Below are 26,838 nucleotides of genomic sequence, written 5' to 3'. Positions count from 1 at the left end.
ATAATAAAAAATCATTTATTTCACATACATTTCCCATAGGTGAATCTAATGTAATTAAATAATTAGGTAATTAACTATAATTTTTAAAAAACAATTTTTAAAAACGGCATTTTTTACATCATTTTCTTACATCAAAAAATTGTCCTATTTTTCAATTTTGTGAAAAACGTGTTTTTTCAAATTATTTTAAAGAATAAGTATATAAAAATCATTTTTTACAACTTTTTCTTGGCGCCAAGGATTGTCCTATTTTTGACTTTTGTGAAAAACGAGTTTTTTTAAATAATTTTCAAAACAATTTTTAAAAATGCTTTTTTACATTATTTGCTTAGTCCCAAAAATTATCCTATATTTCGACTTTCGCTAAAAAGTTTTTTTAAAATTATTTTCGAAATAAATTTTTAAAAAAGCATCTTATAACATTTTCTTAACCCCAAAAAATTGTCCTATTTTTGACTTAGTGAAAAACTTGTTTTTTTAAAATTATATTAAAGAATAAGTACATAAAACTATTTACTTTCTGCTTTAGCAGCCATAAGATTGTATAGATGAGGTAAATATGACTTCAGGATGTAAATTTTTAGACTCTGGTGTTTTTAAAAAGTCTAAATCGGATAGGTAAGAAAATTACTTTACTGTCAGCTACTATTTGAATGTAAGTAAATTAAATAAAAAAATAATTTTTTAAAGAATTTCACATTGTTAACTCTACATCATGAAATTCATTATTTCTATTTTTAAGTTTCTTCATTCCTTTACATTTCAGATTAATTTGTCCTTTTTTAATTACTAGTATATTTATTTCTATTATTTGGTATTAGATCTATTTCTTTATCATCATAACCAAGTTGTTTTACAAAAAGATGTGAAACATAACCATATAAATCATATAAATAAATAGGTACAAATGCAGGTTGTTTTAGTTTTAAATTACACGCATTACAAAATGCAGCAATATATTTTCCAGTTAAGTGATCATGATGATGAACTTTTTTATTCTCTTTTGTATAAGGACATCTACACAGTGTACAACTTTAGATTTGAGAAACATTTTGTATTCATCAATCGTAAGTGGTTTCATTTCTTCAATTACACAATATATTGTTCCAATTCATTCAGCTTCTTGTTTTTACATTCTACAAATTTTTTATGACAATTTGGTCCTCATAAACAACAGGATCTTTGTAATTTCCATGTACATATTTAATATAATAACAAAATCCACCTCATTCATGTTTTGATATTTCATCGTATATGGTGTTTCGGGATTGGGTTCACAATTATCCATTTTTGAAAGTAAACTTTCAAAATCAGTATATATTACAAATGGAACCTTTTGTGTAAATTGATAATTTTTAAACTATGCTTATTCTCCTTCACATGGCATTTCAACTTTTAATGGTTTATTAGTTAAACAATTTTTTGTGTGTTCATCTAATTTTTCTTTACTATTAAAATGAAGTAAACATAAACTAAGAACCGATTTTACTTCAGTATGTTTAATCATTTGACTTGATACAAGTCAAGATATATTTTTTATGTAACAATAATGTGAATTATTATCTTTCTTGAAATAAAGTTGACTTACATGTATTTCTTTTTTAGATTTTGTTATTTTTAATGGATACACTTGATAATTTTCATCTTCATCATCAAATGAATAAACATTAATAGATACATTAATTATATTTTCAACTTTTTTTATCGAGATCAAGGACAACATCTTTATATTTTGTTATCTTTCAGCATTTTTATCTACAGGAAACAAAGCTGATTTTATAGCCCACAGAAAACATTTTTGATCATTATTTTTCACATTAACACATGCTTTTTTATTTTTATATTATCTGGTAAATCAATATAAGATGATCCTCTTAGACAAACATATTTGTTAATTGCTAGTTGTAAACAATTTTTATATTTAATGACCATAATGATCCTTGTGCTTGAAAATATGTCTTTTACCATATTTGTTTTTTTATTAAAATCATTTTCTGTTAAAATTGTATAGTTTGGTGTTTGTTGTCCAAATTCTTGCACCTTTTCATTTATTTCATTAGTTTGTAGTTTATATTCACAATATAAATTAAAATTTATCTTTAGACCATGATTTACTTTCAAATAGTCTTTAACAATCTTAAAAAAATTTTGTTTTTACTGCATTTAAGAAATGATTAGGATCAAGTACATCTATAATATTTTCTAAATTAATAGTTTGTAATTTGTCTGCAAATGCCTTTTCAACTAAGTAATCTTTAATTGTTTTTCTATCTTTTGATTTTACAAGTATATTTGTAGATAATGGGAATATTCTTCTTAGTGAATTATCATCTTTAGTTAGAAAAACAACATAAATATCATAATATGGTAACTTTTTCCAAAGATTATCACTTACTTGAATATTATTATTTTTAACAATATTTGTTTGATTACCTCTTACTGCTTTGGGTATATAAATATTAACAATATTTTAATATTTTTTACTTCTTACACTTAGATAATTTTTATGATTTTCACTTACTTCAGACGTATTATAATTTTTAACAATATTTGTATTATTTTCACTTACTACAGATGTATTATTTCTAACAATATTGGATGATTACTTATAATAATCGAACAATTACTAATAATAAATCTAATTAGGACAGCTTTACATAAACTTCAATATTCTCATAAATTATTTACTCTACAAAATTCACCAAGTCTTGCAACAGTATATCGTTATAATTGATTAGCAACTTGTTCTAGTTGAACAGCAATGTTACTTTCCATTTTGCCATTTTATTTATTACAATAAAATTTATTAGATTTGAAAAAAATATTTCTTGGATAAAGTCATAATTAATTAATAGATGGACAAGGATTATTATTTAATAAATAATTAACCAAAAAGAGAATTAGTTAACAATCAATTAGTTTTCAAAGAATTAATTTAACAATCAACTAATTTTGAAACATTTAATTTCACTATCAATTAGTTTATGAACGACTAATTAATTATATACTTTAACAATCAATTAGTTATAAACAATTAGTTTAACAATCAATAAGTTTATTAGTTAGTTTAAAAATCAATTAGTTAGCTCATGTATTTATTACAAAAACATTCATTAGATTTGTAAAAATTATATTTATTAAATAAAAATGATATTTATTTAATAGATTCATAGATAGTTAATCATAACGGATTATTATTTAAAGTTAAAGTTTTCTTATTCTTAATATATACTAAGGTACATTTCTTACATTTATTATTATGATTATCCTTATCTGATGGATTTATTTAAAAACAATTTAAATCTTTAATTTCTTGACATATTTTACATTTCTTTTTTTCTTCATTGCCAACTTCTTCATTATTCACTGTAGATTCATTTTCCATTTTCATACCTTCTTCACCTGGAATTGGTCTTACATGTTCCTTAAAATAATGTGTGGCAACACTTGTTCCACATACACTATGAATTTAATTTTTATTTAAACATAGTCTACATATAGTTGTATAACTATATGATATAAGGTGAACATCAACAAAAGCAAAATGAGGATAATGGAATGTAGACAAATTAAGTCGGGTGATGCTGAGGGAATTAGATTAGGAAATGAGACACTTAAAGTAGTAAAGGAGTTTTGCTATTTGGGGAGCAAAATAACTGATGATGGTCGAAGTAGAGAGGATATAAAATGTAGACTGGCAATGGAAAGGAAAGTGTTTCTGAAGAAGAGAAATTTGTTAACATCGACTATAGTTCTACAAAGTGGACAAATTTCTTTTTCCTTTAACCATCATCAATACATTCTTTATGAAAAATATAATTGCAATTTGTTTTAACAAATTGATTAATATTTTCATCACTTAAACAACTATGACATCAATATCTTTTTCACATACCTCAATTAGTACATAAGTTTCTTTTAGTTTAGTTCGCATTTCATTTTGGTTCTCCATTTATAAGAAATAATTTTTATTAAATTTATAAAAAGTTAAATTCTCTAATTAGTTTACTGTATCTTTCAATATATTTATTACTTTATGAGTTAATTCAGATGTTTCATGACAATCAATACCAAACAAAGATAAATCAGTTGTATCAGTTCTAAGTTTTTTTTGTAAATTGGCTGTATTCATAGAAAATATAATCTTTGAAAAAATACAACAAACCGTTTGGGCATCTAAACGCTGAATTCATATTTAGTGGTAATACTTGATATTTTCTTGTTATAGTTTCCCGTGATTTCTTTGTAAAATTACATTAACTAATTCTATTCGTTAAACAATAAAAATGTTCTACCTGAATAAGTGTTTACTATACTATTCAATAAAAAAAATTACCTAATCCTATTGTAGTTATTTGTTTTGGATATCGCGAAATTAATTGTAATGTGTGGAGATTTACTATATAAAACTTGTCAACAAATATGTCAATATCACCGTTTTGTCTTTGATATATTCCATCTATTTTTTTTAATCTTGGGGTAAAAATGTGAACCAATTGGTTATTAATTGTGCTTTATTCTCATTTATCGAAACCCACTTGTAATGAAAAATATACAAAATCCCACTTGCAAATAGTAGGTGATCAATTTTTTTAAGTTCACCTAATGATTCAATTCGTATAGGTGACATAATAGTAGCAGTAGTTGTTGTTTTTGTTGTAGGTGGTGCTGTATTTGTTTGTTTTCCATATAAACTTTGAATAGTATCCATGTCGTCTTGAGATAATTCTACATGTGAACTATTATAGTAAGGATACATTATTGATTCAAATACATCTGAATGTTCTAAACCTAATGCATGACCAATTTCATCTACTATAACTTCAAATAGATTTGTTTGATATTTTGGTGTATTTTTATCAATTTCCAAGTACCAGTTTTCATGTTTATCTATATGTATTTGTAATGGATCATTATTCCTATTTGGAAATAAGCTGACCTAACACATTTCCTTTTCCATCATACTCCTTACGACAATGTTGACCATTACATTCATATAAATGTATTCGTCTTTTACCAGTAGTAAAAATATCAGGATCATTGACATAATGGATAAACTGAATACCACCATGTTTCTGCCATAAACTATAAGCCGCATTTGTTAATTCTAATACTTTTTTATTTGCTCCTTTATAATTCTATTTTATATTCTTTTTAATCCATTTATACATACTAGTTCTATAACTGTCAAATGAATCTCTTACACCACATCTTGGGTTGTTCATAAAATGTAACGTTTCTTCTTTTAACTCACCAGTAACCTCAAGATTGTTAGTTGAAAAAACATTATTGATTCTCTTAATAAATCATCACTAACTTGGGTTATTGCAGCTTTTGTTCGAAATATCTAATTAACCAAAATAAATTAAATATTTAGCTGCCTTATTCTTTTGCAGTTCTAAGCCCGGGGCAGCTACTATTATTTTCACAAACAGCAATAACACAAATAATATACATAATAACACAATAATACAATACATGAAGTTTATTCGCTTACAATTTAATTCAATCAGAAATACAAACTACAAATTTCACATAATATTTATTCTTGCATAACCAATAAAGTTTTTTTCTCTTAAATGGTATCTATAGTAGATATTTTCAACAACAAGTTTACCTACAACAATAAACAAGTTTTTATGGTTATTGGTAAAGGAAATAATCCATGGTTTAAAGCAAAAAATGTTGCTGTTATTTTAAAATATAATCAAACACATAAAGCTTTTTAAACATGTTGATGAAAATGATAAATAATTATTAGAAAATCTTAGACTATTCAATTTGGATGATCTCTCATATAATGAAAAAAACACTATATTCAGTAGCAATCAGGATTATATTCAATGATTTTATCTTCTAAAGAAGATGAAGCTAAACAATTTAAAAATGGGTTACTCATGAAATTTTACCATCAAATCGAAAACATTGCGAATATAAGATTAGAATAGAGATGATTGATGCTTACAAATATAAAATAAAACACAAAGATAATTGATACAACAACTACAAGAATTGAATAAATTAAACACAGAAATAATATAATTAAAAGATGGTAGAATTGAAATGAAAGATTATGGTATACAAAATTTGAGAGAAACAGTTAATATTGCTTCGGAAATAACAGGTAAAAGAAAGTAAGAAATAAATAGTTTATTGCCACATTTAGTTCCTAAAACAATTGATGACAGTTGAAGACCAGCATTCATTGTTTCCAAATTATTTGATGATGGATGTGAATATAGCTATTATGTCATTAGACACAACGAAAAATTTACATAAACTACTATATAAAATCGAAGATAGACATCCAAATTGTGAAGAAATGTTAAGATTCAATTATAATCCTATTTCAATAAACCTATATCACAGAAAGAAAGATAATATGAGGACTGTCTGTCATATGAACTATTTGAATATTTTGAATAACTATACACAAGAACAATGGATTAGTGATATAATTAGTCTTAATCAAACTGAACTACTGTAAAATAACTTTATTTACCCAAATGTAATGTGGATTATCAAAACCTAACCATATAACATAAACTTTATTACCTTTCTTTTTTAAAACTTTTTCAACTAAGTATACATCTGGATATTTCGTTTTCTGTAGTTCTTTTTCATGAAAAGTTTCTTTTATATCTTTTAATGTATATATAATTGGGTTAGAATGAATAACATCTTCAATTTCAAATACTTCTGTTGACCAATTTGCTGTATATCCTTTTTCATAAAGACCTTTAAGTTTACTAATTCTCGCTTTATCACCTTTTCTAAATTTTTGCTTTCTCATTAGCGTCAGCTGAAGCAGACTTTAGTCTGCAACTAGATATAATGTTACTAATTTTTAAATCTTTTTCATTATCTTCTATTGGTTTCATTTTTATAGTTGAATGTTTTGTATTATTATATTCATCAATTAGACCTTTAACTAAATTTATTCCTTTATAATATCCTTGTAAACAAATTTCTTCCACATTCTTTCTTCAAGTGTTCTGTTAAATCGTTCAACAACAGATGCTTTTAATTCTGAAAAAGTTGAATAATGATTAATGTTATATTTCTTTAATAATTCTTTAAATTCCTTATTATTAAATTCTTTACCATTATCTGTTTGTAAATTACGTGGCTGACTAATGATAAGTATTTTTTGAAAAACATCAACTATATTTTTAGCTATTTTATCTTTAATAGGAACAGCCCTTGCAAATTTCGAAAAGACATCAATAACAGTCAATAAATATTTATATCCTTTATTTATTTTAGAAATACCTCTTAAAATACTAGAATCCATGACAACTACATAAGCTTGCCATAAATCATCTATATTAAAAGAAATAACATTTATTCTTTTTAAATTCTTTCTCATTGGTTTATGTAATTCATTAATTATTTCATCACTAATATTATTCTTATTTAAACCTTCACCAGCACTATCAAAATTTGTTTAACAAATTTGCTCAATTAATTTTACATACTGTACAAATACCTTCAATTCTTTGTCTATCGTTTTTAGTTGTTTCTCTATGTGGATTATGTGTATCAGTAACCTTTTTACACTTTAAACAGTAAATACGATAGTCATGTGAAGTATGATTTTACATTTATATATATAAAAATTTAAATAGATTAAAAACGTTTAATAAAGTTAAAATTAATCTGATTTTTCCAATACTTTTTTATCCAAGAAATTTTTAATTTCTGATGCTAATTATTTAACATAACTTTCTACTGAATCAATTTTATTTAATGCATTAACAAGATATCTTTTTGTGTCGTTTATTTCTTTATTATTATGTTCCAATATACCATCTATAATACCATTTATTTGGTTTAACTCTGAAAGAATCTTGTTATATTCTTCTTTATTAACATAGTTTTAAAAGCTTTTTCTATTTCCATTTTTGTAAAAAATTCTTAAGAGTGTTTAATTTATCTTGATGAATCTGATTGTTTTCATTAATTTGTGTATTGTTGACATAGTTATTAAATTGTGTTAGAATGCTTGTGTATTGAGGTTTTGTAACATATTCCTTTTCTAAGTATTGTTTAGTAACAGCATCATAACCACTAATTCGATCTTTTAAATCTACTAATCTTCTACCTTTAAAACCAACATAAGATTTAGTTACTTTAAAAATTACATGTAATTCTTTGTTAAGTTGTTTAATAACACTTTCTATTTTTGGATCAAGTTTTGCATATAGTTGTTCAGTTAAGTCTGATAATGTATTTCCATTACCTTTAGTGTGCGGCTTATTTCCAAAACTTTCCATTTATTAAATCTGAAATATCATTGAAATTATAATTCTCACATAACGAATAAACACAAATGACCACAAAATACTTCCTCAAAATTTTTGTATTCTTTCTGTATTGTAGTATAGTTCATTTTTTCCTATTTTTTGGTATATTACTTTTTATCTTTTTTAGAATTATTTTTATAGTAACAAATTAAATGTGTACCAGGATTCTCAGATGTATTTAAATTAACTATACCACATTCAATTTTAAATGGTATGTTTACTAATTCATCAATCATGTATACACCACGAAAGTGTTTCAGTTTTAATTGTTTAGTATTTTCTTCTTTATCAAAATTACTTTTTACATTAGGATATTTATCAATTACTTTGCCAAATTTTTTTTCGTTTTCTTTATTCCAGTTCCAGCTTTCTTTTCCATTTCTAAGTTATGTCTTTTTTGTTCTTCTAATTCTTTATCAGCTTTCTTCTTATTTATAACTGCATTTGCAATTGCTAAGGTCTATCAGCTAGAGAACCAATTGTTACTAAATAAGGTAATGCAGCTAATAATAATCCACCTTCATGTTGTGTTAGTCCTTTACCATCTTTCTTTTTTGTTAACTACTCAATATTTTTTATAGCAACAGGAATACCTAATGTTATAAGTAAATTTCCAGCAACTTTCTTTTCTTTTTTCCTTTTCTGAACATCTCTTAAAAATGGTTCAATTGCATTTAATTGTTCATTATTTAACTTTAATTTAACTGACTTTGGTTTAGTTTTACCAATGCGTAGCAAAGTATAATCAATTCTAAAGTTATTCATTTAGATAGTTAAAAATGTAATAAAGATTATTAAATTGATAATCCCCAACCATTTTCATCAACATTAATTCCCATACCTAATTTTCGTTTTCCATACATTTTTCCTGCTGTTGCTGCAAATTTTACACCAAATGAAGCATCATTTACAATCATTCTTTCTTTTGATGCTAATTGAAGTTCTTTATCAGCTATATATCTTTTTTCTAAATCTTTATTATCTTTATAAGCAATATCACGTTTTTTACAGGCTTCTTCTAATGGATTTATACCTTTATCACATTTAGCTAATCTTTCTTCTAATTTCATTCCTGGACCACAATAATTATGACCAGGAAGATGCATTTCAAATGGTAATTTGTTAATTAAAGTATTTACTAACCATTTTCCGTATTTATCACTTTTACAAAATCTATGTGGAAGATTATTCAAAAATCTAATTAAATATGGAATTCCTTTTGGATTATCAATTATAAAATCACCCAATTTATTTGTTAAAATTTGTGCAATATTAACTTTTTCATTATGATAATTCTTATTTGCACCTAGTTCTTCACCATGAATAACTGGTACTCTATCAATTAATTGTCTACAATCGTTTAACCAAACATATTTAATTGGTTTTTCTGTATATTATTTTATTAAACCATTTCCAATAGCTTCACTTGATGATGAAGAATCTGATGATTGGAGTTGATATACTTTTGGAAAATGTAGATTAACGATTTCTTTTATCACTTAATTGTATTTTTTACCTCTACTTGATTTGATTTAATATGGATTACTTTCAGAATATAGTGCTCCTGAACGATACAATATATCGTCATAATTTGAGAAATCAACAGAATTAAACTTTTCATTTAAATCATCTATAGTAATTTGTGTTTTAGTTAAATGATTCATTAATCAATCTGTACCTACATATTCTTTTGCACCAACTTTTAATCTATAACCGATAAGTTTTACAGGTAATTTACCAACAAATTTAAATGCTCCCACAGGTTTTAACCGAAAAGTTGGATCTTCACTATGATTAATAAACTTTAACATTCTTTCACTTACATCTATTAACATTTTTTTACCAACAGTTGCTTGTGCTTCATCAGCATTATCATTATCATACTGTACCTCTTTAATTTTTGTAGCATTATCAGATTGTTTCACCTCTGTTGTTTTCCTTAATTGTTTCTCTTGTTCATATTTATTAAATATGTCTTTAATTTCTGATTCACTTAATGTATAATCATATTTTCCAGAAATATTATCATCTTTTAATGGTTTAATTGGTGATAAGTCTCCAAAATCTACTATATGATGACGGTATGGAGTCATTTGTTTTTCAACTTCTCTGATTTCTTCAATTGCTTTTAAAACATTATCACCTGAACCTTCAATAACTTTTTTTACTTTTTCCCGGGAGATACGGGAAGATTTCAGTTAGATTACATCATGGTCAAACAGAGATTCCGAAATTAGATACTGGATCGAAAGGCGTACCAAGGAACACATATAGACTCACGTCACAATATAGTAGTGATGAAGAGTGGGCTGAAGTTAAAGACATTAGTCAGGAAGAATCAATACGCAAAGAAGTGGGATACGGAAGTACTAAGGAATGACGAGATATGTTTGAAGTTCTCCAACACTACAGATACAGCAATAAGGAATAGCGCAGTAGGCAGTACAGTTGAAGAGGAATGGACATCTCTGAAAAGGACCATCACAAAAGTTGGGAAGGAAAACATAGGTACAAAGAAGGTAGCTGCGAAGAAACCATGGGTAACAGAAGAAATACTTCAGTTGATTGATGAAAGGAGGAAGTACAAACATGTTCCCAGAAAATCAGGACTACAGAATTACAAGTCGCTGAGGAATGAAATAAATAGGAAGTGCAGGGAAGCTAAGACGAAATGGCTGCAGGAAAAATGTGAAGACATCGAAAAAGATATGATTGTCGGAAGGACAGACTCAGCAGACAGGAAAGTCAAAACAACCTTTGGTGACATTAAAAACAATGGTAGTAACATTAAGAGTGCAACAGGAATTACACTGTTAAATGCAGAGGAGAGAGCAGATAGGTGGAAAGAATACATTGAAAGCCTCTATGAGGGTGAAGATTTGTCTGATGTGATAGAAGAAGAAACAGGAGTCGATTTAGAGGAAATAGGGGATCCAGTATTAGAATCGGAATTTAAAAGAACTTTGGAGGACTTACGGTCAAATAAGGCAGTAGGGATAAATAACATTCCATCAGAATTTCTAAAATCGTTGGGGGAAGTGGCAACAAAACGACTATTCACGTTGGTGTGTAGAATATATGAGTCTGGCGACATACCATCTGACTTTTGGAAAAGCATCATCCACACAATTCCGAAGACGGCAAGAGCTGACAAGTGCGAGAATTATCGCACAATCAGCTTAACAGCTCATGCATCGAAGCTGCTTACAAGAATAATATAGAGGAGAATGGAAAAGAAAATTGAGAATGCGCTAGGTGATGATCAGTTTGGCTTTAGGAAAAGTAAAGGGACGAGAGAGGCAATTCTGACATTACGGCTAATAATGGAAGTAAGGCTAAAGAAAAATCAAGACATGTTCATAGGGATTGTCGACCTGGAAAAAGCGTTCGACAATATAAAATGGTGCAAGCTGTTCGAGATTCTGAAAAAAGTAGGAGTAAGCTACAGGGAGAGACGGGTCATATACAATATGTACAACAACCAAGAGGGAATAATAAGAGTGGACGATCAAGAATGAAGTGCTCGTATTAAGAAGAGTGTAAGACAAGGCTGTAGCCTTTCACCCCTACTCTTCAATCTTTACACTGAGGAAGCAATGATGGAAATAAAAGAAAGGTTCAGGAGTGGAATTAAAATACAAGGTGAAAGGATATCAATGATACGATTTGCTGGTGACATTGCTATCCTGAGTGAAAGCGGAGAAGAATTAAATGTTCTGCTAAACAGAATGAACAGTCTAATGAGTACACAGTATGGTTTAGGAGTAAATCGGAGAAAGACGAAGGTGATGAGAAGTAGTAGAAATGAGAACAGCAAGAAACTTAACATCAGGATTGATGGTCACGAAGTCAATGAAGTTAAGGAATTCTGCTACCTAGGCAGTAAAATAACCAATGATGGACGGAGCAAGGAGGACATCAAAAGCAGAATCGCTATGGCAAAAAAGTCATTTCTGGCCAAGAGAAGTCTACTAATATCAAATACCGGCCTTAATTTGAGGAAGAAATTTCTGAGGATGTACGTCTGGAGTACAGCATTGTATGGTAGTGAAACATGGACTGTGGGAAAACCGGAACAGAAGAGAATCGAAGCATTTGAGATGTGGTGCTGTAGACGAATGTTGAAAATTAGGTGAACTGATAAGGTAAGGAATGAGGAGGTTCTACGCAGAATCAGAGAGGAAAGGAATATGTGGAAAACACTGATAAGGAGAAGGGACAGGATGATAGGACATCTGCTAAGATATGAGGGAATGACTTCCATGGTGCTAGAGAGAGCTGTAGAGGGCAAAAACTGTAGAGGAAGACAGAGATTGGAATACGTCAAGCAAATAATTGAGGACGTAGGTTGCAAGTGCTACTCTGAGATGAAGAGGTTAGCACAGGAAAGGAATTCGTGGCGGGCCGCATCAAACCAGTCAGTAGGCTGATGTTAAAAAAGAAAAAAAAAGCATCAATAACAGGTTGATCTTCATTTTTATATTTTTCATATGCTGTTCCTGGTTGCTTTTTCCAGAGCTTATACTGTTCTTGTAATTCTTCAGCTTTCTTTCTATTTTGTTTAGCTTGTTTAACGACTTCTTCATCATACTTTGCAAACATTTATTAAGGAAGAAAAAACATTAATTATGTTTAACGTTTATGTTTAGGTTTTTCATTTAATATTAAAGTTAATGTTTTTATTTAATGTTTACATTGTTAAGGAATGTTATATTTTATTTGTAAACTTACCTTCATTTGGTTTTCACGATGTATCTATTGTGAAAAATCCAAATTCATCATTCCAGCGTTTAATACATTTTTCTTTACAATTATCAAACTTTAAATCTCCACCAACCAACTCATGGTAAATATGATATAAATTTGTATCATCATGTCTAAATATATTTAAAAATTTAAATTGTCTCTAACTAACTGTTTAGGTATTTCTGTATATGTTTGAGCTAAAAAAAGCTTTGTGTCTGCCTCTAGTAAATTATTCTCTTACAATATCTTGATTTACTAAAATGAAATCATCGAGTAGCACAACTGAAATATTTTCGCATTCATCTAATGGAATAGTTTCTTCATTATTTTCAATGAAACTAACAATATTTACATTAATTTTATCTTTAATTTTTTTACATTGTTTTATAAGTTATTGATACTTTGGCTGATCTAAACTTTTTGAATAAATATGCAAATGTTTAATTTTATCCCAATTAAACCATCCTGGAGCTAAAATATAATTATCAATCATTAACATTGTTTTTCCACAACCAGTTGGTCCAATTATTGCCCATCTAATAGAATTTGGTAAAGTTTACCATGTTTGTTTTCTAACTTATTTTCTGGTATTCTTACTTTAGGTTCCCAATCTGTTTTGCTCATTTATTTAATAATTTTTTTCAGTAGTAAATGAGTAGATTATTACAACTTAGTGATAAATCTTCAATACTTAGAAAAAGATTAACTGTTCCAATACGTGATAGTTATACTAACATTTCACTAGTTGGTTTTTATTCAACTTTCTCAACACCAAACATTACAACAAAAAATAATAAACTTTGTCATGATGTAGAAACGATAGAAATTCCTGTAGGTCAATATAGTTTAAAAAAATGTATTCATTAAAAAAACCTAATATACATATTAAAGCAGATAAAATTGTAAATAGAATTGTTATTGAAAGTGATGTAAAATTGTATATGGATGTAGCAGATAGTGTTGAAGTCTACTTGGTTTTACTTTTCAAGTTGTTTTAGCTAATGACAAAGCCGTGGCTAAAGATGACTAGACTCTAGCGACAGCGAAACACGGGAAGTGATGTAGTTCAGAGAAGTTACCACATCCCGTTGAAGGCTTTGCGAGTATTGTCTTTGAAGACAAAATTTTTGGCGGGCAGAAAGATCTGTGTTTGTTATTGTTTTTGACGATGTGGTAGATGCCGCGTGGAACTTTTGTAGTAATTCAGTAATAGGCTTTGTGGTATTGTGATTTCTAAGAGACGAAAAGCGGAACGCAAAATTGTTGGAGAGAAAACATGAAACGTAATATACATTCGCCTTCTGGGAGGCAGGCAAGCTGATCGGTTAAAATGATTGTGGTTAGAATATCGTATTTTCGCATAGAATATGAATGTGTAGGATTAATTTAATACTGTGACGTATGTACTCAAGCTGCACATATAGTGTTGTACTCATGAACGTTATAAACGGCAGTTTTAGCTTCATAGCTGTGTTGTTTGCAACTTAGTACTGTCGCAGTGGCTGTTGGAAGGCTTCTTAAAATGTAACTCTCTTTTAAACATGTTGAGATGTTAATTAATGGAGTTGTTGTACTTTATTTTTAGTCACTGAAGTATATAGTAATGAAACTTGCCAAAAATAGGAAGAGAAATGCAGCAAAAGTGGAGGTTCTGTGGGTAATCCGCATTTGCAAAATTAGATTCTGTAGTAGCAGGTAAGGGTTCATATGAGTGTCTGGCCTGACATGCAGAAAATTCATAAATCAAATCGGTATCTAGTAAATTCACTCTTCATTAATAATAGGGACCATTAGTGAGTAAATGGTTTAGGACGTAAGTATTAGAATTTCAGTGTTAGAATGGACAATTTTTAGATCTTGCTGCACTGCTTAGAAAGGAAATTCTATAGGAGAGATTGAATAAAAGTATTCTGTTTGTGGGCCAGTACAGTGAGAAACATCTCCTAAGTGCAAAGCAGGCAGTACTGGCCTTTTTGTTGTGACTGTTTATTTATATCATGCCACATTAGTAAATTTATATATTGTGAAGGTGCTGTAAGACTGCTTAATGTCTTGAAGATGCACCCACAAAATGACAGTTGTTAAACACTAGTGTCTATCTGAAGATTCTCACAATTTGATGCAATTCGTGATCAGATTAGCGCTATATGTGCTTCAGCATTTGACAACTTAATATTTGTTCAGATGTAGTAGATTTTACTCATAGGTACTTCATTGGATGTTGATTTGTATCTCATTGGCTTCAGTGGTGTACTCTACATACAGAATTCATGTTATTAATAAGTACATACTTAATACTTTTCTAATTTGACATGTAGTGATGATATTTTACTTATGTTTGATCTTTTCTATACTGCCAGGTTCAATCAAAAAGTCTAACTTTGATTTATTTTCAGAAACACATCACAAATACAGTACCACACCAGAACTACAGGATTGTACAACCAAACGTTCTCTGCCACCACCTTTTAGTTTTTGGGATGGTTACTAAGGATAGACCACGGCGTATATCGATGATTGTTATTTTATATTTTACCATCTGCGCCAAATTAATATATTAATGTTATAGCAATATCACAGGCACACTTTAAGAAAATGAACCTTTTTACATTCCACTGTGGAAACCCACTGTTGTATAATGTTTATTGAAGTGGATGACACTTTTATATCTTGTGTTGAAGTTTTTTTTGGAATAAATGTAATTTTTTAGTATGACATGTTAAAAACAACTGCAGTAAAATAAATTTGTTTATTGCAAAAAGAGTTAGCCTATGTCTTTTACATATGTTGTACTGTCCCATTTTGTGTGTGTTGTTCACAATCCCTCCTCCCGCCCCCACCCAGAGAAAGTAATTACAGCTAATCATTGCATAATGTTACATCATGTGTGTGTATGTCTTGGAAAGGGGGGGGGGAGGACTGCACACACTTTTGAGAAGAGTTTATTGATCCATCTGCTAATGATTATAGGTCCAAGGATAATATTTTTTGACTGGGTTGCTTACATTTCTTCAAAATTAAAGCTGTGAAAAGCATGTAATTAAAACATTTTGTGATTGGCTCTGCATGGCATGTTGAATTTTTTGTTATCATATGTTCAATTACTCAACATTTATTCGCTTACTCTGAACTGTTAGACATCAGCAGTTTTAGGTACAAATGTAATACCTATTAGTGACATGAAAATTTCTGCTAGACTGCGACTTGAACCTACATTTCTCTCTTGTTGTGAGGAAATATTCCATGAAGTTCTGGGTTTGCAGTCAGATGTTACTGAACCAGTCTTTTGACTTCATTATTTCCAGCAATGTGAATGGGATGAAGGAATACTGAATATTCATCTGTCCTAGAAACCTCATCAAAGATTCACTGTGTATATGTTTAGAATAAGGTATAATGAGCCAATTGTAGCACATTCAGCCAGTGATACATAGCTTCTTATTTGGCATGTGTTCGGTTCTTTTCCTTTGATTCTTTCCACACATCACCTCTCCTCTGCCTGTAACTTGACTGCTCAACCTGTGAGAGTACATAATGGGCTCTGAAAATGAACACTTAAGTTCTTCTGGATATATTGTTTGGTTTGTCATGTTGGATATGACATGAACTTGAAGTAATAGAACAAGCAGAGGTAGCAACCTTTATGACCAATGCTTGATTTGTAAAAAAGTAGTAATACCACTACAGTGACCTACCATGGACTGTTTTTTATTAATGTCTTAAAACATTATTTTAATGGTTTTGTATCAGTATGGTATACAATCACAAATCAAGCACTGGTTATAACAACAAAAGCAATTGTCTGGTTTAAAATAACCTGGATTGCTTCGTCATCTCACAGCAATAAAAAAAGGAAGATTTGACAATATTAAAAAAGGGATAGGTGCTACTCATTATATAGTGGATACGCTGATTCACAGTTAGGCACAACAGAAAGATTGTCAAACAAATCTTTCAGCCAAACAGGCATTCATCACAATTGGACAACATATATTCAGTATCTCCGCTATGTGGTGTGTAGCAACTACCCTTTTCATAACATTGTCATTATTACATAATGGATTTTCCATGGTGTGAACATTAGTATTTAATGTACCACTGACCAAGGTAGTAAGGACAGAGTATCAGGTTTCTACCAACAGACAGCTTATCTCTTACCTTGTCTCCATCAAGATGGACACAATTTTCTTCAAGGCTATTCGCATCAGATCTGTGGCTGAGTAGCAGCCATATAATAAGTAAAGAAAATAAACAGAGAGGAAATTTGTTCAGTGCATAAACTTGAAACTGATATTAAATTGACAGATTCTTTGACCAAAAGTTGGCTTACACTACACAAGAAGTTTCCTTCTTGATTAAAATTCATGACAGTTTCTGTTCATCAGTATGTTTGAGAATTATTCCCAAACTAAACGTATATAAAAAAGATTTTAGTGGCAACTGATTTCATGGCTATTATTTATTTCGGTTTATCTTCTTTCCTTTCCTTATTTCGTTCAGCTGCCATACATGGCACAGCTGTTTCTGCCAGAATGCTGGAGTTTCATTTCCTTACAATGCAAATGAAGGTGGAAAATACACTGCTCAAGTCAAACAAGGTAAAAAAAATGTGGAAATTCCATGTAACTGAAAAAAAAGTGAAATACTGCATAACTGGAGCTTCAGTAGTTACATGAGGATATTTGTCTGTATGGATGCTGAGAAGCTGGAAGACTGCAGGAAGGCTCGCAGAGAATCAACAATTGGTGTAGAGTCTTGCATTGTGAATAACTGTCAAGACAGATCTCTGTGTTGATGCACCACTTTTTACTGACAACAGTTTGTCATTGAAGAGATCATTCCAATTTCCATCAGCTGAAGCCTTGGTACAAGAACTGCTCTACATACAACAATGACCTGTGCCTGTGCACATTTTTGCATTTATGCAAAAGCAAAGTCATTTATGTTGTATTTGTTTCTTCAGTGACAGTACGTCTATAGGTAATAAGTTTCCAGTAACATTACAGTGAGATGGGTTGTTGCTAAGACACTGAATTCGTTTGTTTATCAGGTGCATAGTACAATGATGTAAATTCTTTATCAGAGGCCATCAACTGATTTGGACAGAAACCTACAAGAATGAAGGCACTTCTTTTGTATTGGATGAATACAGTTTAAAATAATGTAACATATCATACAGCTATGTTACTTACCTGGCTTATGCTTCAGGAGCAAAGGTTGTGAGAATTTCAGGTCTTCTGGTGCAAAAAATCCATCACTTTAGGATGATCTGAGCAACAATTTGCTTATTTCTGCAAACATGTTTGGGAAAAATGACTTCTTAATAGAGACTCTGCTTCTGTGTATTTAACAAGATAATATTAATGACAAAATTTCTGTGATTGAAATGGAAATGTCTAGTTGGGGGCACTGACTTGATTGTGTAACTTAAGCCGTAGCTAATGTAAATGATGTGGTTGAGAGATGGTTATGACAGTTCACTTCATGGATGGTGTATGGCCGGTGAGTGCCATGTCTAGACTTTTGCGAGGTTTTTTTTTCTGGTGGTGGTTGGGGGGGGGAGGGGTCTTGTTTGAAAGTTTAGACTGTCGTCTCATATCTGTAACTGAGTAGGCTGATGACCAAACAAAAAGATATCACCATTGTAGTTTATTTGTTACAGTAAACATGATGCAGCCACACGTTTTCAATGTCTGCCTGATAACACTCCTGCTATGCTGTGCTGTGATGGCAGACCTCAGCAACATCTTTTGACACATATCTGGCTGCTGGTGTTTGGCGCTTTTCCGGATTGCTCAACCCCATTCACAAGAGTTTCACTAATATATTGATGACAATGGTACAATTAACCTTGAAACACACACTGCCTGAGAATGCAGAGAAATGTAATTATGTTTTTTGCAGAAAAGTTGCTGAACATATCAGAAATTTTTTGTGTTCAGTAGCTGCAGAAGACTGTTATCATCAAGACTGCTACGCAAAATTAATGTCAAACCCCTCCACTATTTGAAACGGGGGCCACACTCTTGGTACCAAGTTTGATGTCACTTTGCAAGAAGTATGCAATTTTTTAGATTCTTCAGAGAAATTCCAATTTTCACTGTAGTATCTTATGCAAAGGTAGGACTACGCAAAATGCAACAGGGAATAACAATATTAATGAGCTAATAGTAAACTGCAGGAGCGTCAATAGAAAGGTCCCAGAACTGCTCTCATTAATAAACGGTCACAATGCCCACATAGTACTAGGGACAGAAAGTTGGCTGAAACCAGACGTAAACAGTAATGAAATCCTAAACTCAGATTGGAATGTATACCGAAGAGACAGGCTCGACAGTGAAGGGGGAGGCGTGTTTATAGTGATAAGAAGTGCAATAGTATTGAAGGAAATTGACGGAGATCTGAAATAATTTGGGTGAAGGTCACGGTTAAACCAGGTTCAGACATGGTAATTGGATGTATCTAGAGGCCCCCTGGCTCAGCAGCTGTTGTGGCTGAGCACCTGAAGGACAATTTGGAAAATATTTCGAGTAGATTTCTCCACCATTGTATAGTTCTGGGTAGAGATTTTAATTTGCCGGATATAGACTGGGAGACTCAAACGTTCATAACGGGTGGCAGGGACAAAGAATCCAGTTAAACTTTTTTAAGTGCTTTATCTGAAAACTACCTTGAGCAGTTAAACAGAGAACCGACTCGTGGCGATGACATATTAGACCTTCTGGTGACAAACAGACCCAAACTATTTGAAACAGTCAGCGCAGAACAGGGAATCAGCGATCATAAAGCGGTTACTGCATCGACGATTTCAGCCGTAAATAGAAATATTAAAAAAGGTAGGAAGATTTTTATGTTTAGCAAAAGTGACAAAAAGCAGATTTCAGAGTTCCTGACGGCTCAACACAAAAGTTTTGTCTCAAGTACAGATAGTGTTGAGGATCAGTGGATAAAGTTCAAAACCATCGTACAATATGTGTTAGATGAGTATGTGTCAAGCAAGATCGTAAGAGATGGAAAAGAGCCACCGTGGTACAACAACCGAGTTAGAAAACTGCTGCGGAAGCAAAGGGAACTTCACAGCAAACATAAACATAGCCAAAGCCTTGCAGACAAACACAAATTACGTGAAGCGAAATGTAGTGTGAGGAGGGCTATGCGAGAGGTGTTCAATGAATTCGAAAGTAAAGTTCCATGTACTGACTTGGCAGAAAATCCTAAGAAATTTTGGTCTTATGTCAAAGCGGTAGATGGATCAAAACAAAATGTCCAGACACTCTGTGACCAAAGTGGTACTGAAACAGAGGATGACAGACTAAAGGCCGAAATACTAAATGTCTTTTTCCAAAGCTGTTTCACAGAGGAAGACTGCACTGTAGTTCCTTCTCTAGATTGTCGCACAGATGACAAAATGGTAGATATTGAAATAGACGACAGAGGGATAGAGAAACAATTAAAATTGCTCAAAAGAGGAAAGGCCACTGTACCTGATGGGATACCAGTTTGATTTTACACAGAGTACGCGAAGGAAGCCAAGATAGATACGAAGCCCACACCTACTACAGTAGTACAAGTTTATATGCCAACTAGCTCTGCAGATGACGAAGAAATTGAAGGAATGTATGATGACATAAAAGAAATTATTCAGATTGTGAAGGGAGACGAAAATTTAATAGTCATGGGTGACTGGAATTCGAGTGTAGGAAAAGGGAGAGAAGGAAACATAGTAGGTGAATATGGATTGGGGGACAGAAATGAAAGAGGAAGCCGCCTGGTAGAATTTTGCACAGAGCATAACTTGATCATAACTAACACTTGGTTTAAGAATCATGTAAGAAGGTTGTATACATGGAAGAACCCTGGAGATACTAAAGGGTATCAGATAGATTATATAATGGTAAGACAGAGATTTAGGAACCAGGTTTTAAATTGTAAGACATTTCCAGGGGCAGATGTGGACTCTGACCACAATCTATTGGTTATGACCTGTAGATTAAAACTGAAGAAACTGCAAAAAGGTGGGAATTTAAGGAGATGGGACCTGGATAAACTGAAAGAACCAGAGGTTGTACAGAGATTCAGGGAGAGCATAAGGGAGCAATTGACAGGAATGGGGGAAATAAATACAGTAGAAGAAGAATGGGTAGCTTTGAGGGATGAAGTAGTGAAGGCAGCAGAGGATCAAGTAGGTAAAAAGACGAGGGCTAGTAGAAATCCTTGGGTAACAGAAGAAATATTGAATTTAATTGATGAAAGGAGAAAATATAAAAATGCTGTAAGTGAAACAGGCAAAAAGGAATACAAACGTCTCAAAAATGAGATCGCCAGGAAGTGCAAAATGGCTAAGCAGGAATGGCTAGAGGACAAATGTAAGGATGTAGAGGCCTATCTCACTAGGGGTAAGATAGATACCGCCTACAGGAAAATTAAAGAGACCTTTGGAGATCAGAGAACGACTTGTATGAATATCAAGAGCTCAGATGGAAACCCAGTTCTAAGCAAAGAAGGGAAAGCAGAAAGGTGGAAGGAGTATATAGAGGGTCTATACAAGGGCGATGTACTTGAGGACAATATTATGGAAATGGAAGAGGATGTAGATGAAGATGAAATGGGAGATACGATACTGCGTGAAGAGTTTGACAGAGCACTGAAAGACCTGAGTCGAAACAAGGCCCCCGGAGTAGACAATATTCCATTGGAACTACTGACGGCCGTGGGAGAGCCAGTCCTGACAAAACTCTACCATCTGGTGAGCAAGATGTATGAAACAGGCGAAATACCCTCAGACTTCAAGAAGAATATAATAATTCCAATCCCGAAGAAAGCAGGTGTTGACAGATGTGAAAATTACCGAACTATCAGCTTAATAAGTCACAGCTGCAAAATACTAACACGAATTCTTTACAGACGAATGGAAAAACTAGTAGAAGCCAACCTCGGGGAAGATCAGTTTGGATTCCGTAGAAACACTGGAACACGTGAGGCAATACTGACCTTACGACTTATCTTAGAAGAAAGATTAAGGAAAGGCAAACCTACGTTTCTAGCATTTGTAGACTTAGAGAAAGCTTTTGACAATGTTGACTGGAATACTCTCTTTCAAATTCTGAAGGTGGCAGGGGTAAAATACAGGGAGCGAAAGGCTATTTACAATTTGTACAGAAACCAGATGGCAGTTATAAGAGTCGAGGGACATGAAAGGGAAGCAGTGGTTGGGAAGGGAGTAAGACAGGGTTGTAGCCTCTCCCCGATGTTGTTCAATCTGTATATTGAGCAAGCAGTAAAGGAAACAAAAGAAAAATTCGGGGTAGGTATTAAAATTCATGGAGAAGAAATAAAAACTTTGAGGTTCGCCGATGACATTGTAATTCTGTCAGAGACAGCAAAGGCCTTGGAAGAGCAGTTGAATGGAATGGACAGTGTCTTGAAAGGAGGATATAAGATGAACATCAACAAAAGCAAAACAAGGATAATGGAATGTAGTCTAATTAAGTCGGGTGATGCTGAGGGAATTAGATTAGGAAATGAGGCACTTAAAGTAGTAAAGGAGTTTTGCTATTTGGGGAGCAAAATAACTGATGATGGTCGAAGTAGAGAGGATATAAAATGTAGGCTGGCAATGGCAAGGAAAGCTTTTCTGAAGAAGAGAAATTTGTTAACATCCAGTATTGATTTAAGTGTCAGGAAGTCATTTCTGAAAGTATTCGTATGGAGTGTAGCCATGTATGGAAGTGAAACATGGACGATAAATAGTTTGGACAAGAAGAGAATAGAAGCTTTCGAAATGTGGTGCTACAGAAGAATGCTGAAGATTAGATGGGTAGATCACATAACTAATGAGGAAGTATTGAATAGGATTGGGGAGAAGAGAAGTTTGTGGCACAACTTGACCAGAAGAAGGGATCGGTTGGTAGGACATGTTCTGAGGCATCAAGGGATCACCAATTTAGTATTGGAGGGCAGCGTGGAGGGTAAAAATCGTAGAGGGAGACCAAGAGATGAATACACTAAGCAGATTCAGAAGGATGTAGGTTGCAGTAGGTACTGGGAGATGAAAAAGCTTGCACAGGATAGAGTAGCATGGAGAGCTGCATCAAACCAGTCTCAGGACTGAAGACCACAACAAAAAAAACAACGCGAAGGAACTTGCCCCCCTTCTTGCAGCGGTGTACTGTAGGTCTCTAGAAGAGCGTAGCGTTCCAAAGGATTGGAGAAGGGCACAGGTCATCCCCGTTTTCAAGAAGGGACGTCAAACAGATGTGCAGAACTATAGACCTATATCTCTGACATCGATCAGTTGTAGAATTTTGGAACATGTATTATGTTCGAGTATAATGACTTTTCTGGAGACTAGAAATCTACTCTGTAGGAATCAGCATGGGTTTCGAAAAATACGGTCGTGTGAAACCCACCTCATGTTATTTGTCCACGAGACTCAGAGGGCCATAGACATGGGTTCACAGGTAGATGCCGTGTTTCTTGACTTCCGCAAGGTGTTTGATACAGTTCCCCACAGTCGTTTAATGAACAAAGTAAGAGCATATGGACTATCAGATCAATTGTGTGATTGGATTGAAGAGTTCCTAGATAACAGAACGCAGCATGTCATTCTCAGTGGAGAGAAGTCTTCCGAAGTAAGAGTGATTTCAGGTGTGCAGCAGGGGAGTGTCGTAGGACTGTTGCTATTCACAATATACATAAATGACCTTGTGGATGACATCGGAAGTTCACTGAGGCTTTTTGCAGATGATGCTGTGGTATATCGAGAGATTGTAACAATGGAAAATTGTACTGAAATGCAGGAGGATCTGCAGCGAATTGACGCGTGGTGCAGGGAATGGTAGTTGAATCTCAATGTAGACAAGTGTAATGTGCTGCGAATACATAGAAAGGAAGATCCCTTATCATTTAGCTACAATATAGCAGTTCGGCAACTGGAACCAGTTAATTCCATAAATTATCTGGGAGTACGCATTTGGAGTGATTTAAAATGGAATGATCATATAAAGTTGATCGTTGGTAAAGCAGATGCCAGTCTAAGATTCATTGGAAGAATCCTAAGGAAATGCAATCCGAAAACGAAGTAGGTTACAGTATGCTTGTTTGCCCACTGCTTGAATACTGCTCAGCAGTGTGGGATCCTTACCGGATAGGGTTGATAGAAGAGATAGAGAAGATCTAATGGAGAGCAGCGCACTTCGTTACAGGATCATTTAGTAATCGTGAAAGTGTTATGGAGATGATAGATAAACTCCAGTGGAAGACTCTGCTGGAGAGACGCTCAGTAGCTCGGTACGGCTTTTGTTGAAGTTTCGAGAACATACCTTCACCGAGGAGTCAAGCAGTATATTGCTCCCTCCTATGTATATCTCGCGAAGAGACCATGAGGATAAAATCAGAGAGATTAGAGCCCACACAGAAGTGTACCTACAATCCTTCTTTCCACGAACAATACGAGACTGGAATAGAAGGGAGAACCGATAGAGGTACTCAAGGTACCCTCCGCCACACACCGTCAATTGGCTTGTGGCGTATGGATGTAAATTTTGAAATTAGTGGCAATGACATTATGGGGAAGCAACTAATAATTTGGTTTATCAATGTGATAGATGATTGGGAAATAAAAAAATTTGGGTAGATTATCTTATTCATATACACAGTGCTGTGGGAATTTACCAAGCCTCTTGCAAATTGAACAGGATAGTAGTTGTCTCCATTTCTTAATTGTCAAATTAATCTGATAACCAAAGCTATTTTCTAGTTCAGAAAAATTACAGGAAGAAAATCATAACTACACCTATGATTTTATAAACATACTTAAAGGTCTAAATAATAATATTATTTTCTGGGTGTGGAAACTTTAATGATGAAGAACATTTTAACTAATGAATTTTCACAAATAATAAAATGTTTACTGATAGAGTGAAATGAGGGCTTTCAAATAATTTATGTCATTCTGGAAATAAACAATTGTTAGCTCACAATATGTTCCTGAGCATATGGCTTCTGAATAAAGCAAATTACAGATTTCTCTTAAAAGAACATGTACAGTGAAAAATTAACTATACCATTGGCATTAGCAGAACTCAGTTAAACTGACAAATAATGAATTTTACTGAAACATCACCTAAATAGGAATTTTGGTGCTTTATGAAAATGTGATACATCTACTACCAGAAAAATATAAAAATGAAGTAAGAAAATCGTCTAAGGAGTAGACTTAAGGCTAATGGAGTTACTCCAACGTGCTAAGTTTCAAGTTCCTCATCTGTACAATAGAAGTATGTATTCTGCTGTCCCCACCTTAAAAAAAGTACAGTTCTCAAATCCAAATTGGTGCATGTCAATCAGTGTTTATGAAGCAACTGTTGATTGCTTTAGCACTGCAGATAATCTAACTGGATTACGGGGCCTACCAAATTAGGGATATCTTTAACCCAGCACACAGCTGCAAGTTTCTGAGGGGAACACAGTATTAAAAAAAAATGTTGTAAAATAATAATAGAGCACTTGTGTACATAGTACACAGATCTACAAAAGCAAACTTAAGAGAGTGGCGTACAAGGGTAGTCAAATTAATAAAAAAAAGTAAAGAAACTATTCATTAATACTGAGGTAATTGCCATAGTTGTTAACACATTTATTCCACTGTAATTGCCTTACAATGGTCAACGCCTTTGTGGAAAAATGTTGCCAGGCACACACCTCTTTATCTGAAGCAAAGGGACAGCCATGAATGTCTTTCTTCAGCACTTTAAAAATATGGAAATCACATGGGGAGAGATTTCCCAGTGAAACTTCTACAGCGTACTCTATACAGCCTATGCTGCAGATTTTTGTCTGGGAAGCCTTCACACAACCTCCAGACAGTGCCAATCTCTCCTCATGTGATTTCCATATTTTTGGATCCCTAAAGAAACATTCTGGGCAATTCGTTTGGTTCACACCAAGAGGTGCACGCATGGGTACAATCATGGTTTCGTAGAACACCACAAACATTTTTCCATGAAGCGATTGACCATCATGTCTCACAGGGGCATAAATGTATTCACAGCTATGCTGATTACTTTTCAAATACTAAACAGTTAACTTACTTTTTTGCATCAGTCTTGTTTTCATGGCGCTTTCACCTTGTGTACTCTTTCCGAAGTTTTGCATCAGTGTAACAGAATATATTAATACAAAAAAAGACAAATGTGACAAGGTTCAGATCCCATGCAGAGCCAATCACAAAATATTTTGATTTCATTCATCACTTTCAAATTATTTTTTAATTATGCTATGTTGACTCAATGATAAATCTATAATGGCAGATCCATGATTAGGTTCGGATTTCTTAATTAACACATACGCCCCCCCCCCCCCCCCCACACAAAAATTCATAAGACCAATTTTGTTTATCAGTTTCTTTGGGTGGCAGTGGCAGTGTGTGTAAATACAACTCAGACACACATACCTGACCACAGTCTCTGGCTGCCAAGGCCAGAATGTTAGCAGCAGTGCAAAACACTCAAAGTCTTGCCTTGGCAGCCAGAGACTGTGGCCACATCTGCACATGTTGCGTTTGTGTGCTGCATTGTGTGCTGTCTAAATCTAATGAACACCTCTTTGGCCAAAAGATGTGTTTGACAGTCTTTTTGTTGTGGCTATCTGCGAATCAGTGACTCCACTATATGGTGGGTAGCAACTATCCTTTTCATGATACTGTCAAACATAAATCTTCCTTTTTCATTGTTGTGAGAAGACAAAGCAATCCAGGTACAGTTACTGGCATCACTATTTTAAACCA

Source organism: Schistocerca serialis, chromosome 6, assembly GCF_023864345.2.
Source record: "Schistocerca serialis cubense isolate TAMUIC-IGC-003099 chromosome 6, iqSchSeri2.2, whole genome shotgun sequence".
Lineage (NCBI taxonomy): Eukaryota > Metazoa > Arthropoda > Insecta > Orthoptera > Acrididae > Schistocerca > Schistocerca serialis.
The sequence above is the reverse complement of the archived record's forward strand: the minus strand, read 5'-3'. Positions refer to the sequence as shown.